This window comes from Myotis daubentonii, chromosome 9, assembly GCF_963259705.1.
Source record: "Myotis daubentonii chromosome 9, mMyoDau2.1, whole genome shotgun sequence".
NCBI lineage: Eukaryota > Metazoa > Chordata > Mammalia > Chiroptera > Vespertilionidae > Myotis > Myotis daubentonii.
Genome location: NC_081848.1, coordinates 1,999,547 through 2,011,039, shown reverse-complemented (window position 1 = coordinate 2,011,039; position 11,493 = coordinate 1,999,547). Strand labels below are relative to the sequence as shown.

The following is an 11,493-nucleotide window of genomic DNA, read 5'->3' as shown; positions in this document are numbered from 1 at the left end:
TTTCTGGCCTTTGCATACAATGTTGCGATCCTGCTGGCTGAAGTCCCGTGGTATCTGTTACAATGTTTGAAACTGCAGGCTCAGAGGCCTGCAGCCGCAGGCAGGGAACGTTGGTTTCCTCCGTCACTGAGGCAAGCAAGCCTCATGTTAGTTTCAAGCTGCCTGGCTGCCAGCCGCCATCTTGGCTGACAGTTAATTTGCATATCTCGCTGATTAGCCAATGAAAAGGGTAGCGGTCGTACGCCAATTACCATGTTTCTCTTTTATTAGTGTAGACTAGAGGCCCGGTGCACAAAAATTTGTGCACTCGGGGGGAAGGGGGGGGGTCTTGCAGTCTGGGACCCCTCGGGAGATAACGACCTGCTGGCTTAGGCCTGCTCCCGGGTGGCAGAGGGCAGGCCCAACCCCTAGGTGCAGCCCCTGGTCGGGCTCAGAGCAGGGCTGATTGGGGAGTTGGGGCGCCGCCCCCTGTCATGCACAGAGCAGGGTGGATCAGGAGGTTGCAATGCCATCCTCAGTCACACTCAGGGTAGGGCTGATTGGGGGCTTGGGGAGCTGCCCCCTGTCACGCACAGAGCAGGGCCCATCAGGGGGTTGGGCACTGCCCCCTGTCACACACAGAGCAGGGCGGATCAGAGGGTTGGGGCGCCGTACCCTGTCACACCCAGGGCAGGGCCGATGGGGAGGTTATGGCTCTACCCCGTCACACACAGAGCAGGGCCTGTGTGTGTGTGTGGGGGGGGGGGGGTTGGGGCGCCGTATCCTGTCACACACAGAGCAGGGCCGATCAGGGGGTTGGGGCGCTGCACCCTGTCACACACAGAGCAGGGCTGATCAGGGGGTTGGGGCACCGCAGCCTATCACACACAGAGCCACAGGACGATCAAGGGGTTGGGGAGATCCCCCCTATCAGGCACAGAGCAGGGCTGATCAGGGAGTTGGGGCGCCTTCCCCTGTCACTAACAGAGCAGGGCAGATAGGGAGGTTGTGGCCCTGCCCCCTGTCACACACAGAGCCGCAGGGCGATCAGGGAGTTTGGGCGCTGCCCCCTGTCACGCTGATCCCGGTGCCGGGAGGCCTCGCAGCTCTGCTGATCCGGTGCTGGGAGGCATATTACCTTTTTACTATATAGGATAGAGGCCTGGTGCACAGGTAGGGGCTGGCTGGTTTGCCCTGAAGGGTGTCCTGGATCAGGGTGGGGATCCCCACTGGGGTTCCTGGCCAGTCTGGGTGAGGGGCTGAGGGCTGTTTTCAGGCTGGCGGGTGACTGAAGCTCCCAACTGCTCCTTTTTTTCTTTTTTCTTTTTTTTTATTCTGGGCCAGCTTTAGCTCTGAGGCTTGGCTCCAGCTCTTAAGCCTCTGCTGCTGAAAGCAGGTATCTGATTTGTTTGGGTTCTACAATCGAAACACTGTTTCAACTCCAGCTCTGAGATCCCGGCTGGCTGAAAGCAGGTTTCTGGGGTTTTGTTTAGCTTCTATATTTGTAACAATGTTTCAAACTGCAAGCTCAGAGGCCGGCAAGGCAGGCAGGGAACGTTGGAGTCCTCTGTCACTGAAGCAAGCAAGCCTCATGTTCGCTTCAAGCTGCCTGGCTGCCGGCCACCATCTTGGCTGGCAGTTAATTTGCATATCGCCCTGATTAGCCAATGGGAAGGGTAGCTGACGTATGGCTAATTACCATGTTTCTCTTTTATTTGATAGGACTAGAGGCCTATCTAAGGGGGCGGTGTCCCTCAGCCTGGCCTGTGCCCTCTCACAGTCCAGGAGCCCTCAGGGGATGTCCAACTGATAGCTTAAGCCTGCTCTGGCCTCCCTCTGTGGGAAGTGATTGGGCAGGCAATCAGGGGATGGTGTCGGCCCCCATCACCCACTGCTGGTTGCCACCGTCCCTTCCCACCCCTTTGCTGTCCCCTCCCTCTGCCTGCTGGCATGCACCTTGGCTGGACTGGTGCCACCTGGAATTGAACTGTGACCTCCTGGTTCATAGGTCAATGCTCAACCACTGAGCCACGCCAGCCAGGCAATTCTGATGGGTTTTGCAGAACTTTTATGACTGTTGCCAACCTATGGTTGCAATTGACAAGTGAGTGTAGTTCCCACATGAATGTTGTTACTATTTGCATCTATATTAATGGGTCAAAAGAATGCAAAACAACAAAGATGTTTGTTGAAACTTCTTTGTCCATCCATGACATGAGCGACTTCTTTGCTGCATCAGATAATCATTTTCAATGACTGCGAGAGCATTTCCTCCATCTGTTGTGCTATGTAAAATGTAATAACTACACATAAAACACACCTATAGGTTTAATCTGCATTATTAAGATGTTCTCCATCACTATTTTAAGTCTAAATAAATAAAACTATAAATAAAGTCCTGACTTCCAGCATTTGCTAGTTTTCATGCTGTGAATCCTCCCACCTACTCACTTGTGGGTGGCATTACTGAGCTGGTTTGGGAAGAGGCTTAGCAGTGAGCCCCCAGGTAGCATGTCCAACATACAGACACCACTGATAGGAATTGCCTCAAGGGCATGGATAATCTTATCAATAAAGAGGGAATTTGCAAATTGACCATCACACCCTAACAGTCAGGATGGCTGCGCCCACAGTGGAGGCCGAGTTCCTGAAATGAGCCTTAACGAGCAATCAGCAGGGACCTCAGGCCGCACCCTGCCCCATCCCTGGGCCGGCGGACCTGAGGCCGTGCGCCCCGCCATGTGGAGCTTGATGGTGTGAGAACGAGCCAGTCATCTCTTCTGTCAAAGAACAGTCAGTGTAGGCAGCCGCCATTTAGGCTGTGTCACTTGGCAGCCGCCCTGTTGGCCGCATGGCTTGCAGCTCCCCTGGGGGCCACCATCTTGAAACAGCAAAGGCCAAACCCTCCCTTTGAATTAGCCAATCGGGAAAGACTGTGCGCCTGAGTGCCAATCAGGAGCAAGGGGCAGGTCACACGTCAGGGGTTATAAAGCCAAACAGGCCGCCTGCTGGGTGTGCGCACTCCCAGACCACGTGTGCACCCTTCTGGGTAGAAGCACAGATGTCCGCCTGCTGCCTGGCTCCAACTGTGACTTGTGCTCCACCAGGACCCCTGACTCGGGGGCTCGCCTTATTTCTAGCAACAGGGGACCTCCGGCCACACCCCCCGCCCAGCGGGGCTTGATGGGGACCTCAGGCCGTGCCCCCACCTAGTGGAGCTTGTCAGGGGTGGGGTCGGCCGCATCTGGATCTAGCCCAGCCGTGGGCAAACTACGGCCCGCGGGCCGGATCCGGCCTGTTTGAAATGAATAAAACTAAAAAACAAAAGACCGTACCCTTTTATGTAATGATGTTTACTTTGAATTTATATTAGTTCACACAAACACTCCATCCATGCTTTTGTTCCGGCCCTCCGGTCCAGTTTAAGAACCCATTGTGGCCCTCGAGTCAAAAAGTTTGCCCACCCCCTGAGCCCAATGGGGGTGGGGCCGGCCCGGTCTGGATCTTGCGCGATTTTGAGATGCACGTGGGTGGGCGGGGACTTGACTCTGGGTCCCACCAGACTCTGACAGGAGGAAGATTTTCATATACATTTTACTAATTTTCTTTCATCTCTGACACTTATATTATAGAGAAAGGGCAAATAGCAATATTAAAATATTTCCTCTAATTAATTCCCTTTTAATGTGCACAAATTTCATGCACCAGGTCACTAGTAGTAAAATAATTCAGAAGTAATGAGTTTTGAGAATTTATTCCCTTTGTGTTGAATAGAACTGGTTTAATTGTAAGTTTATATAATTTAGTTTTAAATAACACTGTGTTGATCCACAAGCTTGCTAAGCCACTGAGAAGTTAACCACTGACTCTTAGGGGCCAACACCCGCCAGCTCTCACACCCACCACCGGGCAACGCTCACGGACGCCTCCACTCTCCCGACCGAGGTCCGGTAGCTTCCTCCCCCAGTGAAGGGGGACACTGAGGCTCATGCCCTCGAACAAGGACGGCCGGGGGTTGTGTCTGCTGTGGAGTGAGGGGAGGGCTGTGGAGCTGAGAGAGCCAGAGGGAGTTTCACACCAGGGCAGGGAGGGTGGACAGAGGTTGCGTGTAAGGGATACTGAAACCCACGCCCACATCGCCAGCACTGGTGACCCAGCCTGGCCGGGCCGGCCCTCAGGATGAGAGCCACAGATCTTCACAGAGAGGCGGCCACACCAGGTGCAAATCACACACCAGAGAATGTAAATAACAAGTTTGCCACAGGACGGCAGAATGGTCAGTGCCAGGCTCCTGGGCCGGGCCTGTCCGTCAGCACGCAGTGAAGCTGGTCACAGGGCGTCAGGCCCTGTTGGCCAAATGCAGTTGTGTTTCATCGTCTCAGAATTTAGGAAAAGGGCCCGCCGGCGTGGCTCAGGGGTTGAGCATTGGCCTATGAACCAGGAGGTCACGGTTCGATTCCCAGTCAGGGCCCAGGCCTGGGTTGTGGGCTCGATCCCCAGTGTGGGGCGTGCAGGAGGCAGCTGATCAGGGATTCTCTCTCATCATGGACGTTTCTATCTCTCTCCCTCTCCCTTCCTCTCTGTAATCAACAAAAAAATATATATTAAAAAAAAGAATTTAGGAAAAAGGCAAGAGAGGGTTGAGAGGCAGGGGCTGGGAACCCGAAGGTCGAAGACACCGGACATAGCACTGCTCCCTGTGGGAAAGCTGCCTGGGCCCCCGGGGCCCTGGCGTCCTGTTTCCATTTCCCAAGTCCTCTTCCACTCGCCAGCGCACCCTACATGCCTGCTGGCCTCGGGCTCCGGAAAGGAGCTATGGCGCCGCGCCAGGACCCCGCCTCCCAGGCCCAGTGCAGTGGGAGGGGCCGTGCAGAGTCCTAAGCACCAGGGGGCTGAGTGGCGACCTTTTGTGCGACTCTGAACGTGGCCTCACTCAGGAGCTGGCCCTGAGGCTCCGGTGCCGTGAGGGGCCGGGCCGGCAGAGGAGCAGGGATGGGTCCGCAGGGACCGGTCCCGGGCGGCTGGGTCGGAGAGCGGCCCGCCCAGCCCAGAGCGGTCTTTTCTGAATCCATTCGGCAAGTCAAAGAGCCCCTCGGACAGAACCAGCGGAGACGCCGTGACCCCACGCGTGTGTGGGTATAAGAGGACAGCGCGGACACCACCAGCACGTGGTGGGGCCGGAGGGGGTGCGGGCGGAGAAGGGGGCCTACTGTGAGGTGACAGGAGGGGATCTGACTCTGGGCGGTGGGCACGCGGTGCAATGCACAGACCCTGCCACACAGAAACCCACACCCGAAACCTGTATGTTCATGTGGACCAACGCCACCCCAATTTAATTAAAAAACCAAACAACCCCACAAAACAGGAAAATAAATAACTAAAGCTTCTAGAACATTAAAAAGAGAGAGAGCCTCTCTGAGGCCTGCCCTAGGGCTCGCTCCCGGGGGTCTCCCTCCCAGGAGGACTTGGGATCTGGGTCCGAGCTCACCCTCATGACGGCGGGTCTGCGTGGCCCTGAGGCAGCTCCGCCCGGCCTGGTGCCCGCCGGCCTGGGAGTCCCACAGCCTCGGTTCTGCCATTGACCAGGTTACTGAGCCCAAGCAAGTGGCATAGCGCCCCGCCTCCAGGCCCCTCTCTACCTTTCCATGCAGGGCGTCGCCTGGGCCAGCAGGGAGCAGGCTGCCCGGATGGGGGGAGGGTGGGCGGGGTGAGAAGGGAGCCTCCTTGTGCTGCCCGCACCCTGCCTGCCCTCAGACTCCAGCTGCAGGAGACAGCTCAGCTCAGCGCCTTCGTCCTGGACAGGAGTGAAACCAGGCCCCGCGTGGCCTTGGGCACCTTGGGGAGGGGCACCCGTGGGAGTGGGAGCCTCGGGAGAAACAGGGGTGAGAGGCACGGACAGAGGGAGGCTGAGGCCAGAGGGGAAGCCGAGGGGAGGGGCGCTGACGCAGCTCACTCTGCAAATGTCTCCCCTAACCCTCGGAGGACCTGTTCCCCTTTCTGTGGGAATGTTCCGGGGCGGCTGCACCGAGCCTACCTCTGGCCTGGCAGCTGCCCCGCCTTTCACACCCACCTCGCTGCCACCTCAGGCTGCCCTGTCTCCCGGAAGGCTGCCTCCCGGCCTGGTTCCCCAGCCTCCTCCGGGGCCCCCAGACCTGCTTGCCCCACAGGGCATCCCCTGCAGCAGGTGCAGCGGGCGCTCCCCCAGGAAGGGTGAGTTAGCTGCTCTGTGCTTGGTTCTGCCCAGCTGCCTGGTGTGCAGTGAACCCTGGGGGCGGGACTACCTGCTGCTCATCAGGCGTGTGTATGTTTGACGTGCAGAAACCCCTGGGTGCAGAAACCCCTGGTCCCGCCGCTCCCACGGGGGCAGAGGCCGCTGAAGGGGACGCCAGGGCCCCTCGCTCACCTGCGTGGACCATCTCCAACCTCCTCCATCCTCAACACCCACCAGCTCTCCTGAGGGGAAGGCCGCCAGCCTGCTGCACCCGGGAGTCTGGAAGGCTGCGTGGTCAGGGGCGAGGAGGGGGCGGGGCGAGGGGGCGGGGCGAGGAGGGGACGGGGGAGGAGGGGGACGGGGTTGGAGGGGGGCAGGGCGAGGAGGGGGCGGGGCGAGGAGGGGGGCGGGGTTGGAGGGGGACGGGGCGAGGAGGGGGCGGGGCGAGGAGGGGGCGGGGCGAGGAGGGGCGGGGCGAGGAGGGGGAAGGGGCAGGAGGGTGTCCTGGAGGCAGCGTCCGCTCCACCTTCTCTCAGCAACGCATCCTTCAGTGGGTCACCAAGACACACGGCCTCTGTTTCTTTACCTGTGAAATGGGCACAGTCGACCTGACCATCTACTCAGCTCGATTCCTACCCGCTCTTTAAACTCTTACCAGATGCTTTTCGCCAGCATCGACCTTTGTCCTGGGCAGCCCAGTGAGGGGGAATCACCACCCAGGCTGCTGACCGGAAGCCTGAGGCCGGAGGGCTCCCTTCAGACCTGTGCTGCCTTCACCTGCCTTCACATTGGTGGGGTCACAGCCTCGCCTGGGGGTACAGAGGCGACAGGGCCACGGCGCTGCAGCCTGCAGACCTGTCCTCCGAACCCCGATCCCCCAACAGGACGCGCCTTTCTGGCTGGAGGATCTGAGGGCTCAGCCCTCCCTCTGCCCCGCACCCGCCAGAGGAAGCCCGGCAGCGCCTCTTCCCCCTGGGAGGGTTCAGTGGGGAATGAGGGGGGCGGCGCTGGGCCCACACCTCTGCCCGCCCCCTCTGGGCAGTTATTCCTGGGCCCCCTTCAGAGCTCTGCGTTGTCAATCAGACGGCAAGTAGATGCCTTTGCTCTGTGGGTGGGAGAAGGAGGATGATAGAAGTCAGGGCGCTGCAGGCTGCAGCCCTCAGGCACCTGATTCTGAGGACGGCCTTTCCACCCCACCCTTACCTGGTGGTCTGCCTTGTCCATAACCCCATCCCTCCCACATCAGAGGCTGCAGGACGGAGCCTGCCGAGCCTACCCAACCTCTCCTGCAGGCCCACCCTCCCATCCACAGCGAGGGCTCAGCGCCCACATGGAGGGGGCCCGGCAGCTCCCGTGCTGGGTTGGGGTGAGCAGCAAGCCCCTTGTCCCTACTCAGCTGGGGGCCTGTCATCCTGTGGTCACATTCCACAGCCTCGGATAAGGCCCCTGTAGTTCATGCAAAAAGAGGGAAGGGCCACCCCTTGTAAGGGGGTGTGGCCAGGCCTGACTGGGGAGGGAGGCTTAGTGCCCATTCACGGCAGTAAAATTCTGCCACCTTCTGGCCACATCCCTGAACTGCAGAGAGCCTTTGGCGGGTTCCCTGGATGGAAAAAAAACACCCACAAAAACCGATGGGAAACTACCCAGCTGCCCCCACTGGGTCCCTCTGACAGGGGCAGAAACGGAACGCGGGGCCAGCTGTGACTGCGAGGAAGGTGAGTCCTGCTCTGTGGCCGGGATCGCTGTTCTGGTTGCAGAGGCGCATGCTCACCTGGCTGGGAGCTGCCGTGGGACCCGGGGGCTCACCTGGGAATGCGGCCCATCCCCGCACCAGGAGCTGCCTGTGATCATGAAAGACGGGCAGCCTCATTGCAGAGACCAGAGCCCCCAGCCCGTCAAGGCCCCAGCCTTTGCTCACCCGCAGGCCTTTGCTCACCCCCAGCCTTTGCTCACCCACAGGCCTTTGCATGTCCAGCCGCATTGCCTGTGAACGGCCCATCTGGCACACCCTCTGCCTCCTTCCCCTGTAATCTCTGTCCTTCTACCCAATACAGCAGCTGGGGGCGGGGAGCAGCTTTCTGTGGGTAACCTCCTGCTCTCCACGCTGCCGGCAGGACTGGAACACACGCTCAGGGTTCACCATCTCTGCCGACTTGGCTCAGGGAGTGACGGGCACAGACCCGATGTTTGTCTGGTTACATCTCCTGTCCAAGTGCAGAAGGTTAAAAATCAAGCTTGGCTCTAGGGGGAGATGTTGTCATTGTTGCTGATGATGATTCAACAGCCATCACAATATTGTCCTGCTGGGGGCTTCACACACTGTGTGGTCTTTTCCAAGGTCCTTCCAAATGCCGTTACCCTCCTGCAGGCTGAGCCGCTGCCCAAGGTCACACTGGTGAGTCCAAGGTCACACTGGTGAGCCTACGGTCGCACTGGTGAGTCGCCCCCTTGTGCTCTGACTCAGGCCATCAGTCCCAAGCGCTGCTCCCTGCTCCAAAGCCCACACGATGAGATGCCCTGATGTCCCCTGCAGGGCATCTCCCCACATCCCCTTTTGTCTGCTTCACCCTCCAGTGGAGGCGAGAAGCCCTGCCCACACCCCTGCACTATTCTAAGAAGAGGACCCAGTAGCCCCGTACGCACAGGTGTCTTGTGGTGGACGGGCCTGGAAGACCCGGGTCCAGCGTGTGGGGCAGCACGGGACTTGGTTGGAAGGTCTGTCAGGAGGAATCTCTGAAAGGTCAGGGGCCTCGAGGGGGACTTTGCTGAAGGCAGCAGCCCCTGCCTTGACTTTTCCAATCAAGTATGAACCTTCCTCCCCACCCCCCAACCCCAGTGTTTTACTAGAATCTTTATATTTAGACTTCAAAGTGTCCTTGCTTAAAAAACACTGCAGAGGGAAACCAAGATAGTGGCATAGGTAAACACCGGAGATTGCTGCCTTGCACAACCACTTCAAAAATACAACTAAAAGGTGGAACAGACATCACCCAGAACCACAGGAAGGCTGGCTGAAGGGAAATTCTACAACTAGAAGGAAAGAGAAAAGCATACTGAGACTCAGAGGAGGTGCAGTACGGAAGTAAAATACAAAGGTGCGGAGGTGCATGCAGAGCGGGCTGGCGGCTGAGGGCGCGGTTGTTGTTTTCAATCGGGAGGGAGTCTCAGGCTCTGGGCTCCAGTTTCGGGCGAGTCTCTGGGAACCCAGACTCATACGGGAGAAGCGGGACTGTCTGGCATCGGTCGGAACTCGAGGGCAGCTTTCTCTCCGAGGGGCTTGCAGTGGTTGCTGGGACACTGAGAGGCAGAGCCTCTGGGGACGAGACTGAGAGCAGCCATAACTGCTCGCTCGGCCCGCCCTGTTGATCCCCTGGGACCCGCCCTGCCCAAGTCCTGCACAGAGGCATTTGCTGAATAGCCTCAGGCAAGGCTAGATTAGCACCTCCCTAGAGGACAGAAGTTCTCCCACTGCAGACACAGCTGATTCTCATAGCCAGTTGGCCTGGAGGTCAAATCCCCCAGTGTTACCTACAACAATCAAGGCTTAACTACAACAAGACTGCGCACAAAGACCACTAGGGGGTGCACCAAGAAAGCATAAAAAATGCTGAGACAAAGAAACAGGACACAAATGACAGAAATGGAGGAAAGCAAAATGCTGGATATAGAGTTCAAAACCACACTTTTAAGGTCTCTCAAGAACTGTCTAGAAGCCGCCGATAAATTTAGTAAGGCCCTCAAAAAGACTGGTGTGACCGCTGATAAATGTAGTGAGATCCTCAAGAAATCTAATGAGACCCTCGATGTTGTGATAAAGGACCAACTAGAAATTAAGCATACACGGACTGAAATAAAAAATATTATACAGGCTCCCAACAGCAGACCAGAGGAGCGCAAGAATCAAGTCAAAGATTTGAAATGTGAAGAAGCAAAAAACACCCAACCGGAAAAGCAAAATGAAAAAAGAATCCAAAAATACGAAGATAGTGTAAGGAGCCTCTGGGAAAGCTCCAAGCATACCAACATCCGAATTATAGGAGTGCCAGAAGAAGAGAGAGAGAGCAAGATATTGAAAACCTATTTGAAGAAATAATGACAGTAAACTTCCCCTACCTGGTGAAAGAAATAGACTTACAATCCAGGAAGCGCAGAGAACCCCAAACAAAAGGAATCCAAAAAGGACCACACCAAGACACATCATAATTAAAATGCCAAGAGCAAAAGACAAAGAGAGAATCTTAAAAGCAGCAAGAGAAAGAAACTCAGTTACCTACAAGGGAATACCCATATGACTGTCAGCTGATTTCTCAACAGAAACTTTGCAGGCCAGAAGGGAATGGCAAGAAATATTCAAAGTGATGAATACCAAGAACCTACAACCAGGATTACTTTATCCAGCAAAGCTATCATTCAGAATTGAAGGTCAGATAAAGAGCTTCACAGATAAGGAAAAGCTAAAGGAGTTCATCACCACCAAACTAGTATTATATGAAATGCTGAAAGGTATCCTTTAAGAAGAGGAAGAAGAAGAAAAAGGTAAAGATACAAATTATGAACAACAAATATGCATCTATCAACAAGTGAATCTAAGAATCAAGTGAATAAACAATCTGATGAACAGAATGAACTGGTGATTATAATAGAATCAGGGGCATAGAAAGGGAATGGACTGACTATTCTTGGGGGGGAAAGGGGTGAGGGGGATGTGGGAAGAGACTGGACAAAAATCGTGCACCTATGGATGAGGACAGTGGATGGGGAGTGAGGGAGGAGGGTGGGGTGGGAACTGGGTGGAGGGGAGTTATGGGTGGAAAAAAGAAGAAGAAATATAATAATCTGAACAATAAAGATTTAATTTAAAAAAAACCAAAACACTGCAGATGCATGTGTCTTCTCAAGGATGCTCACCCTGCTGATAGTATCTAATAGCTAATTTTAGTTCAAGCTGTTGCTACAATAAAAGCCCAAGGAGGCAGGCAAATGGGGCTGTTTGGTTCCTTTAGCCAGGCAGCCCCTTAGCCCTCTCTTTCACAGAAACATGTGTCAGAGTCATCACTCATCCGTTGCTCAGGGTCTGCTGGTCAGCCCAGCACCACAGCAGAGCTTGATAGGGCCCGAGTCCCTGACTGGTGGATTGGGCAGTGGGACCCTGGGGATGTGGGAGTCCCATCCATCTGGCCGTCACCCCATCCTGATCAGGGTGCCCCAGCCTGGGACCACACTCAGTTTTCCAGTCCCTTCCATTCGAGCTGGGAGGGGCCTTGTAATGACCCAGTGTAAGTGCCTCGTGTTGTGCATGGGGA

General features: G+C 56.2%; 1 long non-coding RNA gene across 1 annotated transcript; it reads right to left on the bottom strand.

Moving 5' to 3' along the window:
- Window positions 1–6,841: 6,841 nt before the first annotated feature.
- LOC132240461 (uncharacterized) lies at window positions 6,842–8,269 on the bottom strand. Its single transcript, XR_009454339.1, has 2 exons — window positions 7,210–8,269; window positions 6,842–6,999 (listed from the first exon to the last, which is right to left on the bottom strand). It is a non-coding gene; the product is annotated as an uncharacterized LOC132240461 (long non-coding RNA).
- Window positions 8,270–11,493: the final 3,224 nt, after the last annotated feature.